This window comes from Pteropus medius, unplaced genomic scaffold (assembly GCF_902729225.1).
Source record: "Pteropus medius unplaced genomic scaffold, Ma_sr-lr_union100, whole genome shotgun sequence".
Lineage (NCBI taxonomy): Eukaryota > Metazoa > Chordata > Mammalia > Chiroptera > Pteropodidae > Pteropus > Pteropus medius.
In genome coordinates this window covers 11,943,110-11,961,791 of record NW_024344240.1, presented here as the reverse complement: position 1 = coordinate 11,961,791, position 18,682 = coordinate 11,943,110, and the positions used below count along the sequence as shown (strand labels likewise).

Sequence of the window (18,682 nt, the reverse complement as noted above, 5' to 3'; positions counted from 1 at the left end):
AAAAACCATATGGTATTCCAAACCACAAGGGAAATTATACTTCTTTATATAAAGCATTTCCACTAGAAAAAAGGGTAACCCTTCTGTTTATCATTATATTTTATGAGGTAACTTCAATGAAATCATGGAAGTATTATCACATGAACAGCAAAGGCTAAATCTCTTTTGCCAGGGCCCTCAAAGCATAGGAAATTTGGGATATGGCACAATTGAGCTTATTTTCCACACTCCAAACGAGGTTCAAGATGCGGGGTGGGTGAGTGACAGAAGGTTTCTTGCCATCAAAGAAGATAGTCAACGTTTTCAAAACTTTTATGTGGGATATGAGAGTATATTTTACATGCCCAATTCAGAAACTAAAATGCACTTTTAATACAGTTTACTTTGATATTTTATGTGGGCAGAGTTTGTCTGGGTTGAGTCAAATGTTCCAATGTGTGAAGGAAGTACCAGAAAACATGCATAGGGAACTCACTAACTCACTAAAAATAGTATATGTAGTGATGGTTTTTAGAGGAAAATTGCTGAAGTCGTGGCAAGGGTATTTCCATCAGATGAAAACTACCAGTTCTGTCTATTCGTTTCCATTGGAAAATATGAGATCAAAGAAACTCTTTTAGTAGAATGTTTTCTTTCAAATATAACAAAGATTTTTTTTTTTTGCAAAAATGTCTGTTTCTCCTTCTTTCCATATGTTCTTTTATCCATTCATCAAATATGTGCTATGTGACAGACACTGTGACATAATTATAGTAATAGCAGTCAGCATTTATATACCCTTTAATATGTCACTTTGCAAAATAAGTACTCCATGATGATCTATGGCCACAAGAAAACTGAGGGAAGTGTTCACATTTTACTGTTGAGGAAAATGGAGCTTAGGGAGGATTTGGAAATGATTTTCTTCAGGTTTATTATGGAGCCAATATTTGAATCCAGGATATCTGATTCCATAGCCCAAATTTTGATGGCTTCTCATTCCTCAAACAGTTTGTCTCAAGGGAGACACAGGCAATTATTCAGTTACCGGTAACTTAGAATATTTATGGATAATTCATAAGGAAATAAAAGGAAAGCATTTTAGAATTCACAAAAAAGGGACATGATAAAAATCCATTAGTCAAAGGTCACTTTATTAATAACCATTATTTTTAAAAATAATAAATGGTATTAGGAAATTTACTACATCAATAATTTATTACACTTACTAAAAAATAATGATAATAATTTTCCACTTACTTCTGAAGCTGTGTCAAAATGTACAACATGATATAACTGACTCTTCTTTTTGATTTGAGTAGAAATTATTTAAGTTGTTATAGTAGTCGAATGGCTGGAGAGCATAAATATTTAATTTTCTTACTCCTTATCTAATAAAGCTATGTGTATACAAAAATTGCATTTACTCAGCACAAATATCAGTCAGTTTTAAAAATGAAATAAAAATAAGTCCCTTGATTAAAAGAATTATAAATTAAATGAAAAAGCTATTTATCTCATTTTAACCATTAAAATGGTGCACAGGTGGAGAAGAATTCATACGAGAAAGAACAAAGTATTTATGATCAAGTTACATTAATTATCACTTATCTTGAGCAGTTTCATTGATAGTTTATATATTTTTACCTAGGAAAAATATTTATCTCTCTGAATTACCCCTTAAGCAGACATCAATAGCGTTGTATGACTACTCTCTAAAAAAAAACCAATGTCTTGAACAAATTATCTCATTACCTTTTAAAAATTCTTGTTCTTTAGAATTTGAAACCTAAACAAATTTATTGGAAATCAGAGAAATAACCTTTCCTCAAAAAAAGAAAGAAAGAAAAGAAGATATAAGTTGTCTCATCATTGCTGCTTGGAACACAAAATTGCACACTGACTTTGAAAGACATATTGGTAATTTCTTACAAAACTAAACATTCTCTCGCCATATGATCTAGCAATATACTGTACTACTTGGTATTTACCCAAAAGAGATGAAAAATTATGTCCACAAAAAAACTTGCACATGAATGTTTATAGCAGTTTCATTCACAGTTGCTAAAACTTGGAAGCAAACAAGATGTCCTTTAAGAGCGGAATAGAAAACAAACTGCGGTACATTCACACAAAAGAATATTATTTGGCGATAAAAAAGAATGAACTATCAAGCTACAGAAAGACATGGAGGAAATTTAAATGCATATTGCTAATTGAAAGGAGACAACCTGATGGCTATATAATCCATAATTGCAATTACGTAACATTCTTAAAAAGGCAAAACTATGGACCCATTAAAAAGATCAGTGATTGTCAGAGAGTAGAGAAAGACAGATGGGAATGAATAGGTAGAATAGGTAGAATAGGTAGAACACAGAGGATTTTTCAGGCAGTAAAACTATTTTGTATGATACTATAATGGTGGGTACATGTTATCATACATTTGTCAAAATCCAAATGTATAACGGAGTGAAACTTAAGGCAAACTATGGACTTTAGTGAATAATATGTATCAATATTGGCTCATCGATTTCAATAAATATATTACAACAATGCAAAATGTTAATAATAAAAGAAACTTGAGGATGGGGAAATAGGACTATCTGGAAACTATACTCTCTGCTCAATTTTTCTGTAAACCTAAAACTGCCAAAAAAAGTTAAAGTCTATTAAAAAATTGTAAAGGAGTCTATGGCCATGCTACCCTGAATAAGCCCGATCCTGTCTGATCTCGGAAGCTAAGCAGAGTCAAGCCTGGTTAGTACTTGGATAGGAGATCCCCTAAGAAGACCAAGTGCTGTAGGTGTAAATAAATAAATAAATAAATAAATAAATAAATAAATAAGAGATTGTAAACTGACAAGGTCCTCAAAATCTGTGAGGTCAACCAAGGGTTACCTCGCCTAAAAAAGAAAAAAAAAAATTGTAAAGGAAGAAAAAAAGATTTGGTTTAAAAATTAGGCAGTTAATAATTTGAACATGGGCTGACTCAATTATATAAGATATGAGTCCATAAAAGCATGCTGTGAATAAAATGTGTTAAAATTTAAATAACTTCCCACGAGGCTAAACAAACAAACAAAATCACAGGGAAATGAATATTTCCTTTGCTGTTGTATGGGTAAGCAAAGATAAAGTTTAGTGTGCATTCCACTTATGATCGAAATAAATCTGCAAAGGGAGTATTTTGTCTTCCAATTGTGATATTTATTCAAAATATAATTTCTTACTTTAGTTATTTGATTTATAACTCTAAAATTCTGAGCATTATATTAAAAATTAGAATTGTTCGCAATAGTTATTAGTAAATAAAAATAAAATTTGACAGGAATATTATTTGGAGCTTATATTTTAGTAAAGGTAAAAACATATACTGAAAAATAAAGTCTAATCATGTTAACATTATTTGTGTTTCAGACATTGTGAAACACTCATTTTTTTCTTAAATGGGTGAAGTATCTATTGAGTTAAATATTACTATGTCTTCTATTTCAAAGATGAAAAAAAAAAAACCAAGGCTTAGAGAAGTTAGTCACTTATTCAATGTCACAAGTTTCAAAATTGGTGCAGCTGGAAAGTTAACTCAGGAAATTTGACACAGCCCATAGTCTTAAAAATAGTTTCCAGAGTTGCTATAGAAATAATGCAGAAATGAAAATGTTATTATCATTTAGCAATGCAAGCATTCATTTATATTGCACAAATAATATAAAATCAAAAACAATACAAAAAATTACCTCTGTGTCACAAAAAGTCATTTAGAAAAAAATAAAGCGTATAGAACTATTTATATACAAAAATTAGTTCACAAAATATAACTTGTATGTAAAAGTCATGGTTGACTTGCTAGTTTCCAAAAGTAATATGATTATTCAACAAATAAAAAATTCATGCGATATACACTTAAATGGCAATTAAGCACATCTAAGTAATCAAAACATATTTTAAGTGATCACATCTTTCTTTGACTTATAAAGCAGAGTCTGACGCTGCTCAGTATCACATTTATATAATGATGATCTTTATATATGTGTAAAATATCTAGTTAACAAGCTACATTGATCAATTATAGGACAATATATGTCGGCCTGTACTTCATAGAATTTCCATATTCAAACTATTAACTTAATTCAGCTCTTTTTAGCATTTGTAAATTGCTTCCTGTTATTAGACATGTATTATATGTTTTTGATTAATTTTAGGCTCTGAAATTTTTTTAATAAAAGCACTATAATCACATTTTCTAACATAAAGCATTTTCTTTTTGAAATATCTAATCCTTATTTTTTTGATAACAGAGATTACTCTCTTAAATCCCAATAATATCCATTTTCAATCATGTTCATTCTTAATAACCCCAAGTGTAACAGCTGTAGCCATTTTTTGTAGGCCCTCACTTACCTGAATTTCTTTCAGGAAACATAAACTTCCAAACTAAATCTCCATTGAGACTTACCCTTCCTTAGACTTTGATGGTATAAAGAAATTAAACTTTGTGTTTTCTATAATGATGTATATGTAATTTAAAGAATTTTGAATATTAATGTTTTCCTAAGATTTATTACAGTTAAAAAATATGTAATGCTCTAGTCTATGTGTACATTAAATATTTGTTTCACAAACAGAAATCTAATTCCTGCACCATCACACACTTTGTAGTGATATGTTTACTTTTACCACAGTCTGTTCACAAACTTTCTTCTAACACTTCAAGTGAAGTCTCCCCATAATGGGAACATTGGTAAATTAGCATGAGAATGTTAAAACCGCATATATCCCTTTGTGGTGACTGCTTTAATGCATATCTCCCATTTTTGCTTTTGTGTTCTCCTACAATATTTATTTATGTTTTGAAATAATGTAATTTCTTTATACAAGTAACATGAGAAATTAATTCTCATAGTTCTCTAGATTAGAACATGTCCTTTGGAATCAGAAAACAAACAAACAAAAAACAAGTTTAAATTTTTTCTCTACAACTTACTAGGCATGTGGCATGTGACCTTCCATAATTTGCTTAACTTCTCTGAGCCTCAGGTTTCTCATGTATAAGGGAAGGATAGCACCCTGCATACACCCATTTCTCAGCTACGAAAAGCGAGGAGTGGAGACTTGTCCAAGAGAATACAGCTAATTGAGGGCATGTAGAGGCAGAGATAGAGTCAGGTGTCCTAACTGCAAACACTACCTTCTCAGGCCACCTTGCTTAAAGTCATGTTTTATGTGATTTTTCTACCTATATCACTTCTCAGTACTCAGTGAAAACAGTGATGTGATATGTACCATGAGTGCAACTTCCCCCTGAGCTCAGACTCTCCATGCAGCAGTCTCGGTGGCAGAGTCTATGCTGCTGCTAACCCCCCAGCCCCATTCCAGGCCATTATAGTCACCTTTGTCACAAATGCTTGCTGTCTCTCTCTCTCTGCTGGAATTCTCAGAGTTTAATGAAGCAGTTTCCAAACTGAATTCATATATGCTGCCTAAGAAATTGAAATTCACCAGAGTTCCAATGAAACGTGTAGAATCTCAGTTTAAATGAAACACCCACTTTGCATTCACCCCACTCTCTCCCTGGAATGGATTTGTATAAATATTTGCCTTCACTCTTCTTAGCTCTTTTTAAAATAAGCTTTATTTTTTTAGAACAAAAAAGAAATAAGTAAAACAAAACAAATAAATAAAACAAAAATAAATAAAATAAAGCAAAAAACAAATAAAATAAATGGTTCTTAATCCACAGGCTAAGCATTAAATAATGTTTTTTTAAAGAACATGTCTAGAACGATTATAAGCTTTCAATATATTTTGTTTCTCTACCTTCTTCTTCTCTTTATCTCTTTATCCTGAACATTGAAATAATACCATAAAACTTTTTATCTGCACTTATGAGTGTCCATGTAGCACCTTCTCTTGTCACTTCTGGGAAAAAGTCACACATTCACCATTAGTATCATATGGAAAGCTCTAAGGAAGGGCACGAGATTTATGATAAATTTCAGAGAAATAAATTGTAAAGAAAATTTAACTTTATGTGCATTTCAATTTGGATTCTTGAATTTTTAATTGCGATTGAGTTATCAATTAATTAGAAGAAAATTGTCATTTTTAATGCTATTTTCTCATCTATGAAAATGGTGTTTCTTTCTATACATTCAGATTTGTTTGTTTCATGTCAGAAAACTATAAAGATATTATATTATTCTAGTTTTATTTTTTATGTGCACAGGGATGTCTATTTCCTATGGGAATAATTTTTTTCTTGTTATATTTTTAGACACCATTGTTAGTGATTTTAAAAAGTTATTGATATGGGCTTAATTGACCTTTTTTTCTGGCCATCTAGTTGAAATCTTTTAAAAGTACTAATAATTCACATTAAATTTTTGTATTTTCTGGTAAAAAAACATTATCTACATCCAATGACACATTTATCTTTTAATTTCTAATCTTGATCTCTTACTTTCCTATCTTACATCAACCGTAATCTTCACTGTGATATAAATATATGTGGCACTATTGATACTTGTCTTATTTCTCATTTTAACTGAATATCCTAATGTTACATTACTAAGCACAAATTTTGAAAATAGTTTTCTAGTAGATTTTTTTTATTGTGGTAATAAATACATAACATAAAATCTACCTCTTAATAAAGTTTTAAATGTGCAGTATAGTATTGTTAACTTTATGTACATTGTTGTACAATAGATTTTAAAAGTACATTTCTATTTCTAGTTTGCTAAAATGCTTTTTGTTTAGTCATGATTCAAATAGACTTTCAGTAAATTCTTATTCTGTTTTTATTTAGATAAATATATACATACACATATTTATATACACACATACACATGCATATATATTTCTCCTTTGAGTTATTCATAAGATAGATGATAAAATAATTTATAGATTTTTTGTTGAAATATCTTCATATTACTGGGATAAATTCAGTATGATGAGGGTTTATTATTTCCTTAGTTTATTACTTGATTTGATTTACTAATATAATAACAGTAACTACTGTTAAAAGATAAAAGTTACTTAACGTTTTTGTGTGTCTTTTCTATTCTTCTCTGATTTTAGTTACAGATTTATGTTAGTCTTTTAGGATGAGTTAGATAATTTCATGACTTCTTGTACTTCTTTTAATGTTTTATTTCTCGGAAGTTTCATAGACTTCTATAAAATTATCTGGACCTCTGTGGTAGGTAGAATAATAGCCTCCCAAAGATATTCTTGTGCTAATTTCTGGAACCTATGAATATGTTACTTTACATGTCCAAAGAGACCCTGGAGATGTGAGGAATTTTAAGGACTTTAAGAGTTAATGTTATCCTGGATTATCCAGGTATACCCAAACTAATCACACGAGTCCTTAAAAGAGAAAGACAATGGGTCAGAGACATGTGACTGAATATGACTCAAACCTACCCTTTCTGGCTTTTAAGACAGAGGAAGATAGACATACTAATATTACAACCATAATGTTAGGAAAAAAGCAAAACAAAAATATACATACAATATTCATTTATTTAATATTCAAAGCAGCTGAATTAAATATTTAAGAACATATACCTAGAGATTGAAAAATATAATTGCTAGTGCCACCACTTGATTTATGCTAAAGGGTCAGCAGGTAAACTTATTGGTAGCTAGCTTCTAAAATGACCCTTCATGCTTTTCATTTTCTGCTACTTATACCCCTGAGAAGTTATTTTTCCCACATCGAAAAGGGCTGAAGTCTGTGACCAATAAAGTGTTGTGAAAGTAATGGTGTTCATCTTTAGAAGCTAGATCATGAAAGGCATTGACGTTCTAGCTAATAATTTCAGATGCTAGTGTCCATGTAGTGAGGACAATCAAACAGCCTCGTGGAGAGGTCCAAGTGGGGAGGACCTGTGGTCTCCTATCAATAGCCAGTACCATCTTTTTAGTCAGGCGAATGAGACATTTTTAAAAAGATCCTCCAGTCTTAATCAAGCCTTCATAGTACTTAGCCCAGACCAACATCTGACCACGTTTCATGACAAAGTAGCCAGAACCACTCAGCCAAACTACTCCTAAATTCCTGACCCACCAAATTGTAAGAAACAAAATTATAGTATTAAGCCACTAATTTGGGTGATGTTTGGTTACACAGTAGATAACACATTCACCATCGCTTTAGCACCATCAGTGCAAATGTCGACACAATAGAAATTACAAGTAACATTCATTATTATTATGAAAATAATTTTAACATTGAAAATCCCTGAAGGGATCTTAGAGATATTTAAAAGTCTGCAAACCACATGTTGAGAACTTATTCTCTGATATGTTAATAACTACCATTATTTTTATTTTAGTTTTTATCTACCACAATGTATTTAAACATTCTCCCATTGATAGACATTTATACTTTTTCTTTAAATATTCTTCCAGAGCACTATTCAAATGTAAATTTTCTTATAATTTATTTTAAAATAATCTTGACAAAAATTTATTATTCTCAAACATTATATTTGATTATTTTGTTTGGAGGTTCTTAGCTTCTTGGTAATATTTTTTAAAATTGCATACCATTTGCATTGTTAGATATATTAAATTAGACAATTTAAGATAGATACTACAGAGAATGAGAGAAGGAGAGAGAGAGAATTAATGAAAATGCTATGTCAATTCAGCTATAGATGACAGCATATAAGTTTTCAAATACAGTTTAATTATTTACTGGCTATTTCCATTCAGATAAATTTCTCTAAGTTTCAGGTGCTTCATCTGTGAAATGGGAAAAATAGTAATTCTGCATAGCCTGCAAGTGTATAGGTTTTAATTATGTTAATACATGTGAATACTTGTGATAGTGTTTAGAACACAGAAGAAATGTATTAACTGTTCATAAATTATCTTATTAATCTTCACACAAGCCTGCACAATATGAATTCTTATTCCAGTTTTGTACCTAGTAGTGCGAATACTGACTAGGCCTCATTTGGGACGCTGGATCTGACTTTATTGAAGACCCAGAGGACTGGAGTTAATTGATGCCATTGGATATCAGTTCACCTGAACTGATTTTCCATAAGGATGGAGATCTGTAGAGAAAAGGAGAAAAAACAGATAGAAATGGGAGAGGACAAGGACGAGTGGTCTTATAAGGCAGGGGTCCCCAACACCTGGTCAATGTTCTGGTATTGGTCCATGGCGTGTTAGGAACTGGGCCACGCAGCAGGAGGTGAGCAGCAGGCAAGCAAGCAAATCTTCATCTGTATTTGCGGCCGCTCCCGTGCTAGCATCACCTCCTCAGCTCCACTTCAGGTTGTCAGTCATTAGATTCTCATGGGAGCACTGGTCTCTGGAGCCAAAAAGGTTGGGGACCACCACTATAAGGGTGTCAGCAAGAATCTTGCCAAAGTTATGTTATGTGCAATAATATCAAATCATGAGACCACTGGAGGGCTAGGACCATCAAATTCTCTTCAAATAAGCACGTTTGAAACATTCCTATGGCCCCAAAAAGGACTGAGGAAGATTCTGTAAAGGGGCTACGTGTTTTGTAGTATGTAAGCACGTTCATGCTCCCGAGGATAATTGCTAGGGAAATACACTTACACACAGATCAAGAAACAGCAGTTCAGAGCAGAAAAATTATTTGTCTAAATTATACAGCTAATAAGTGGCAGATTTTTAATCTCATGTCTTTCTGTGTCCTAAGCCTGTGCACTTAAAAATAAAATTATTCATAAAAACACCTTGCCAGTATTCAAATATTCAGTATTCAAATATATATGTATGAGTAAACATTGTTCTGTACATATTTCTATAGTTGTGTACTGGCTTTTTCTTGAGGATTTTCCTTTTGAATGATGCTTACATAAAATATGGAAGCAACATAGAATTCTCATTCCCAAGATATTTTCTCGGCAGTTATTTCAGCATCTACATATAATTGCCCTCATCTTCACAGCTTTATAGAGTCAAAATTTTCATTGTGAGGTTCCAGGCTCACTTAAAGGCCATCTCCCTAGAATTTTCATATTTGCCCTTCATTCTCTGACAAAGAAACTAACAAGTACAATATTACATAATATTAATAAAGATGAGATTATTGGGAACTTCCATCAAAACAATTTCGGCCACAAACTAGTCAATCTAATTCAAGGTGTGAGCACTGGATATGATAATTCAAATCGATTCTGTGAAATTTGGGGGCTCAAAAAAATATAGTATAATTGAAAATCAGTTATGGATATTTTACATTCCAATCTGAGTGACAGCATAATTTTACATATGAAATAATGTTTAACATGATTTGGAATCAAGCCTACTTAATTTTATTTGTTAAAATAAATCTCGAGTTAAAAAAAAATGTTAAGCTATCTTTCTCAGTGTAGAAAATTGCTTTTATTTATTAATTTTTTTTAATTTGGTAATCATTTTGATGATATATCTCAAAGTAGATATTTCTGTAATATCTGGTCTGGATAGTAAGATATTAATTTTGCATAGTTTTTAAATATTTGCAATTATGCAAGCCAACTAATCAAAATATCCTAAAAATATAAGACTGAATGTGAAAAGTGTTTTGTGTTTTTCATTTAAAAGTGAAAAGGCCAGAAAGGGCATAGAGTTTTTAAAACAATATCCTTTATCATAATGTATCTTGTATTGAATTCCAAACAGAACATACTGTCTGAAAGGCAAAGAATGACTGTCATTGAAACACAGGATTCATCAAGTTATAACGTCAACTTAGTAATGAAAATGCTTTCTTACAGTCTTGTCAATTGACAGGCTGTCATCACATATTAGAAGCTGACAAGTCATTGACGAATTAGATTATTTTAAATATTGTCCAAAGCAATTAATCTTCAAAAACCAGAGTATTGCTCATCAGTAAAATATACCAGTTATTGACTTTATAATCATTTTAAAGAAAAAAGTATTTAGATGAACTTCTGGTTTTCTAAGTAGACATTAAATTGTTTTAAAGAGTTTAAACGCTAATAAATGTGAAATTAAACACATATGTATTGAAGAATATGTACACCGATGATAGGAGAAATAAAATATAAAGCTTAATTTAAAAGTAAATTAACTCTGTTCTTTATAAAACATTTTTAGAAGATAAAAAGTACAAAACATGATTGGATATCTTTAAATTCAATAATTTATTTAGCTGACGTGATAGAAATTATGGTGAAACAATCTAAATAGTGGACTAATAAAACTTTCATTGTACTGGAAATTTCCTTCACCATTTTGATATTGTATTTCCTATTATGATCACTTTCTTCATTTAGTCCACCACTTAGTTATGGTGGAACATATCTTCCAGTAGCCTCTTAAGACGAAATTTGTACATAGTAAATTGTTGATAACATACATGTTTAAAAATACCTATTTCATCATTACACTTGGTAAAGGGTAAATCTAAGTCAAAATAATCTTCCCTTAGAATTCTGAAGGCATAACTCTGTTGTCTACTAGGTTCCACCTTTGTTACTGACTGATGCTATTCTGATTTCTGATATTCTGTTTATGGTCTTATTTTTTCCCCAAATGAAGGATTTTGTGATTTTCATCTCTGTATTTCTTGGTCTGAGTTTTCATGATCAATGCATTGGTGTGGATCTTCTGTTTGTATTTGTGTCTATGTGTGTACACGTGCACATGCACAAGTGGTTCTTTTTAGTCTGGAGATTAGGTCTCTAGTTGTGGGAATATCTTTTTTTTCTCTTCGATAATTTCCTCCCTTTCATATTTTAAGCTCTTATTGAAGAATTCTAATATGTAGATATTAAGCCTGCCAAATAATATTCTATAGTATTTTTACTATTTTTAAAAATCAGGTTTATCTTGATATAATTTACATACAGTCAAATTCACCCTTTTTATGTGCACAGATCTATGAGTTTTTAAAAATGCATAAAGTTGTGAGATCACCACTATAATAAAAATATGGAGTAATCGTATATCCGAAAAAGTTTCCTTATTACCCTTTGTAGTCAGACATCTCTTTCCACCCAAGTCTCTGGCAACTAATAATTTATTTTATGATTCTATAGATATGCCTATTCTGAACATTTACTATAAACGAAATCACACAGTACATTGCCTTTTATGCCCAGTTTTTTTCACTTAGAATAATGTTTTTATAAATCATTGGTATTGTTACACATTCTATAGTTCATATCTATGTTTCCTGAATAAAATTTCCTTCTATAAATATAACAAAATGTTTTATTCATTAGCCAGATGATGGATATTTTGATTGTTTCCAGCTGAGAGAAATTATAAACAAAGTTGCTACAAACATTTTTATTGAGGCTTTCTGTAGACATGTGTTTTTATTTCTCTTGGGTAAGTAACTAGGAGTGGAATTGCTGGTCTTATGGTAAGTTTATGTTAAATTTATAAGAAACTGACAAATGATTTTCTAAAGCGTAATTGTACAAATTTGCATCCTCAGCAACAGTGTATGAAGTCCCCATACTTAATCCACATATTTGTCAGCCTATAGTATTTTCAGTTTTTTTCTTACTTTTTATTTTATTTCATTTATTTCAGTTTATTTTATTTCATTTATTTCACTTTACTTTCAGTCATTTTAATGAGTATGTAGTAGTTTCACACTATGGTTTTAATTTTCATTTATCTGATGATTAACGATGTTGAATATCTTTGCATTTATTCTCCAAGCTTATTTGCAATCCTTATGTCTTTTTTGGTGAATTGTCTGTTCAAAGAATTTGCCCCTCTGAAAATGGAATCATTTGTTTTCTCATTATTGAGTTTTGAGGTTTCTTTATGTGTTGTGGAAGTTAGACCTCTGCCATATATGTATTTTGCAAAATTTTCTCTTAGTTTAAGAATCGTATCCATATTTTTGAACAATACTTTAGATGTTTCTATATTTTCATGATATCCAATTATATATACACAAAATTTTGTATGATTTTATAATTTGTCTCTTATCTAAGAAGTCTTTGCTTATTCCAAGATCGTAAAGATATTCTCCTGTGTTTCTTTCAGAAATTTTTGGCTTTCTATTTAGGTCTATAATCTTTTCCAGTTAATTGTTGATATTTTTAATTATAAGCTTTGATATCATTGATTTTTTTCACTATTGCCATCCTCTTCTCAATTTCATTGATTTCACTCTAAGTATTGCTTTATTTGAGCCCCGCTATAATATTATGATTTATAATAAAAAATACATTTGGTGTTTATTACCATTTCTGGCACAGAGCTCCCAGAATACTTGGAATTTCCTAAATAAGGATAGCAACAAAGGAGTCTCCTGTTATGTTAACAAGGTGACTCTTGGGCTCCACCTAAGAATGGGGGCTGGTTGCCAGGGGAGACAGCCATGTGATTACAGGGTAGAAACTTTCAGTCCCACCCTCCAGAACTTCAAGAAAATGAGAGGGACTGGAGATTGAATCAATCTTTAATGGCTAGTGATTTAATCAATAATACCTATATAATAAATCCTCCATAATAAAACTCAAAGAAGACAGGGTTAAGAGAGCTTTTGGATCGGTGATCTCATGGAGATTGGGGGTCAATGTCATGCTTGGAGAGATCATGGAACTTCTGCACCCTTTTCTCATACTTCACCCTATGCCCTATACATCTCTTCTATCTGTTCTAGTTAGTAAAATGTTTTTCTGACTTCTGCGAACCCCTCTAGCAAATTAATCAAACTAAGAAAGGGGTCATTCTGTTAAAGAGAAAACCACAGGCCCAAATAGTGTCACTTATATTAAAAGCCAATGATAGCAAACCTAGATTTAATACCTGATCTCATTACAGTTTTAACTTCTCCTAGAAACATAATTTTAATCAACTTGTCTGGAATTTCCTGGTCAAGTACCAGTAAGGTAATTAGTCACTTGGGCCCTCTCCATCCCGCATAGAAAGAAAAAAAGTCTATGCTCCAAAACAACCTTTTTTTTCTTAAATTTTGTTACTAGCTCCATCCTTCTTGTAAAAACTTTCCATTTTGTACAACCCCTGTAGCACCCTTCTAGTTGCTAGATGGATGTTGCCTGATTTATGAATAGCTTAATAAGATCAATTACATCGCCAAATTTACTTGTTTGAATTTCATTTTTTAACATTTCCAATCTATAGCCAGTTTGTCAATAGCACAGGTGATAACCTGGGTTTGAGATTGGTGTCTGAACTGTGTGTGTGGATCGGGAGCAGACTCGTAGAACTGAAACTTTAACCTGTAGGGTCTGATGCTATCTTTAGGTCAGAGTGTCAAAATCAAGTTGAATTCTCAGACTCCTTGCTGGTATCCAAGAATTACTTATTGGTGTGGGGGGAATCTCCCCTCCCCCAGGCATATACATTGGAATAGAGCCCCAGAACCAAAAGTCCTGCATATTTTTATATATTGTTTTTACTTTTACTCAATTCAAATATTTTCTAAAATAACCTTAATTTTGTATTTGAATTGTGGGTTATGTAGAAATGTGTTGTTTAGTTTCCAAATATTTGGACATTTCAAGATATCTTTCTGTTACTGATTTACACTTTAATTCAATGGGGTTGAGAGAAAATTATTTGCATAATTTTAGTTATTTTAACTTTGTCAGGTTTATTTTTATAGTACAGATATGGCCTATCTTATAAGTAGACCATTTTAGTATATTTGGATTGAATATGTATTTCACTTTTCTTAGGTGAGTGTTTTGTAAATATCATTACAAAGTTGATAATGTTTCAGTATTACATAGCTTTATTATTTTCTATCTATTTCTTCTAGTAATTTCTCAGAGAGGCACGTTGAAGTCTCCAACTATAATTGCAGGACTATTTCTTCTTTTAGGCTACCAGTTTTCACCTTAAGAATTTTGAAGACTTGTTAGAGACCAATACATTTAAGGTCATCATGCCTTTTGGGTGAATTATTCTCAATAACATAAGTAATGTCTCTCTATTCCTTATAGTATTTATTGTTCTATCTTCTTAATATAATCATTCTAGATATATTATTCAACAAATATATGGCATATTTTGAATTAGAATAAGTAAAAAAGCTGTTGCAGTCCAGAAAGGGAAGGTGGATATGAATGGACAAATATTGAGGGGATCAGTATAATAGTTACCAAGGGTCCATGGTGGAATAGCATGAAATCATGAAGTCAGCCTCAAGCAGTAAGTTTTTAGAGCCAAGTAATGAGCATTTAAAGATATTTTTGAAAATTATTATCTATGATACATTACATAGCATATAATATTAATTATATATAATTTAAATAAATAATTATTTTATAGCAATATAGAGAATGGATTTAATTATCAGAATGTTTTGTCCAAACATCATCTTAATATATGTTTAGTGGTGGTCTTCAATTATACTAGGTATATTTTTACCCTCTGTTCAGACAACACAAAGACAAATTCTGAAAAAAAATATTTTTGCTAGTTAAACATGGTTACAAATTTTAAATATTTAAGAATTCCTTGAATAAAATTCATAAAGATTAGTTTTATAAAATCCTCATTATACAGAAGCAACTTCAGTGTATTGTTCTCTTAGCTTATTTAAAGTAGTGAAAAGAAGTCGAGACAAAAACAAATAGTACTTATAAATGTTGTAAGGAGTATAATAACCTTCTTTTAGACTGAGGAGCCAAAGATTTGTGGAGTTGTTTTTTTGTGCAAATTATTTAAAGTAAGTCATTGGAAAAGCGCTATATTAAAATATTGTAATAAAGAACCCAAACAAAATTCCTTTGCTGGAAGGTTTAAAAAAGTTCTTAAACATTAAACAGTAGATGCTCTTGATTTTTTTTATTAGTTTCAAGTATATAGTTCATTAGTTAGACATTTATATAATTTATAAAGTTACTCCCCTAATTGCTCCTTCTCTCCTCTGGTTTTCTACCTAGCCAATATATTAATGCTAACTGCATTTTATATGCTGTGCTCCCCATCCCCATAACCATCTATCAACTGCTCATTTGTACTTCTTTAACTCTTCACCTGATTCACCCACACCTGCAACATTCTTTCCTCTCTGCTCATCACCAAATTGTCTTCTATATTTGTGAGTAAGTTTTTGATTAGTTTGTTTTTTTTTGTTCCTTAGATTCCACATATAAGTGAAATCATATGATATTTTTCTTTGTCTAACTTATTTCACTCAGCATAATAAACTCTAGGTTCATCATTGTCACTGCAAATGGTAGGATTTCATTTTGTTAATGGCTGAGTAATATTCCATTGTATATATGAACCATAATTTCTTTATCCAATTGTCTGTTGATGGACATTTAGGTTGCTTCCATATCTTGGCTATTGTAAATTGTGCTGCCATGAATATTGGAGTGTATAGATCTTTACAAATTATTGTTTTGCTTTTCTTTGGATAAATACCCAGAAGTGCAATTGCTGAGTCAAAAGGTATATCCATTTTTAATTTTTTGAGATACCTCCACTGTTTTCCATAGTGGCTGTACCAGTTTGCATTCCCACCAATGTATGAGGGTTCCCTTTTCTCCGTATTCTCGCCAACACTTGTTGTTTTTTGATTTATTGATGATAGCCATTCTGACAAGTGTGAGGTAACATCTCGTTGTGGTTTTAATTTACATTTCTCTGATAGCAACCTTGAGCATCTTTTCATATGTCTATTAGCCATCTGTATTTCCTCTTTGGAGAAGTATCTGTTCAGGTCTTCTGCCCATTTTTTAATTGGATTGTTTGGTTTTTGTTAAGTTGTATGAATTCTTTATATATTTTTGGATATTAACCTCTTATCAGATGTATCATTAGCAAATATCTTCTTTCAATCAGTCAGTTGTCTTTTTGTTTTGTCGATGGTTTCCTGTGCTGTCAAAACTTTTTAGTTTAATGTAGTCCCATTTTTTTTTTCTTTTGTTCCCCTTGCTTGGGGAGATATATCCGAAAAGAAATTGTTAGCAATATCAGAGAGTTTACTGCCTATGTTACCTTCTAACAGTTTTATGGTTTCGAGTAAGTCTTTAATCCATTTTGAATCTATTCTTATATATGGCATAAGAAGGTGGTCTAACTTCTTTTTTTAGCATCTATCTGTCCAATTTTCCCAACACCATTTATTGAAGAATCTGTCTTTACCTCATTGTATATTCTTACCTCCTTTGTCATGTATTAAGTGAGTGTGTAGGCGTGGATTGATTTTGGGACTCTCTATTCTGTACCATTGATCAATGTATCTGTTTTATGATACCATGCTATTGCCAATACCATGCTATTTTGATTACTGTAGCCTTGCAGTATAGTTTGGTATCAGGTAGTGTGATACCTCCAACTTTGTTCTTCTTTCTCAAGATTGCCATGGCTATTTGGGGTCTTTTATGGTTCCGTATAAATTTTAGAGTTATTCATTCTAGCTCTCTGAAAAACGCCCATAGAATTTTGATAGGGATTACATTGAACCTATAGATAGCTTTGGGTAGTATGGTCATTTTACTGATATCGATTCCTCCTACTCATAAATACAGTACATGCTTCCATTTATTTGTATCTTCTTCAATTTATTTTTTCAATGACAATTTTCTGAGAATAGGTCTTTTACCTCCTTGGTTGATTTGATTCCTTGGTATTTTATAGTTTTCAATGCAATTGTAAATAGGATTGTTTTCTTAATTTCTCTTTCCGAAAGTTCATCATTGGTGTATAAAAATGCCACTGACTTCTGAATATTTGTTTTGTAATCTGCTACTTTACTGAATTCATTGATCTGTTTTAACAGTTTTTTGGTGGAATCTTTAGGGTACTCTCTATATATTATCATATCATTAGCAAATAACAAGAAATTTACTTCTTCTTTCCAATTCAGATACCTTTTATTTCTCTTTCTTGTCTTACTGCTATGGCTAAGACTTCCAATACAATGTTGAAGAAGAGTGGTGAAAGTGGGCAGGATTGTCTTGTACCTGATCTTAAGAGAAAAGCTTTTAGCTTTTCTCCATTGAGTATAATGTAGGTTTGTTATATATGGCCTTTACTATGTTGAGATATGTTCCCTCTATTCCCACTTTGCTGAGAATTTTATCATAAATGGATGCTGGATTTTGTCGAATGCTTTTTCTGCATCTATTGATACAATCACATGGTTTTATCTTTCGATTTGTTAATGTGGTGTATCACATTAATTGATTTACAGATATCGTACCAACCTTGCATCCCAGGAATAAATCAAACTTGATCACGGTGCATATTTTAATGATTTGCTGAATTCTGTTTGCTAATATTTTTTTGAGGGCTTTTGCACCAATGTTCATAAGAGATATCGGCCTATAGTTTTATTTTTTTGTAGTGTCTTTTTGTAGTGTCTTTTGGAATCAAGGTAATGGTAATCTCATAAAAAGAGTCGGGGGGCTTTCCCTCTTCTTGAATTTTTTAGAATAGTTTGAGAAGGATAGGTAATAACTTTTCTTTGAATGTTTGGTAAAATTCACCTATGAAGCCATCTGGTCCAGGACTTTGTTTGTTGGGAGGTTTTTGATTCCTGATTCTATTTCATTGGTGGTAATCGATCAGTTCAGATTTTCTGTTTCTTCTTGACTCGGTCTTAAGAGATCGTATGTTTCTATGAATGTGTCTATTTCTTCCAGATTGTCCAATTTGTTGTCATATAATTGCTCATAGTATTTTCTTATGATCCTTTGTATTTCTGTTGAGTTCATAGTTATTTCTTCTTTTTCATTTCTGACTATTT

General features: G+C 31.4%; 1 pseudogene; it reads left to right on the top strand.

Moving 5' to 3' along the window:
- The first annotated feature begins 2,669 nt into the window (after positions 1–2,669).
- On the top strand, positions 2,670–2,788 carry LOC120607583 (uncharacterized; annotated as a pseudogene).
- Positions 2,789–18,682: the final 15,894 nt, after the last annotated feature.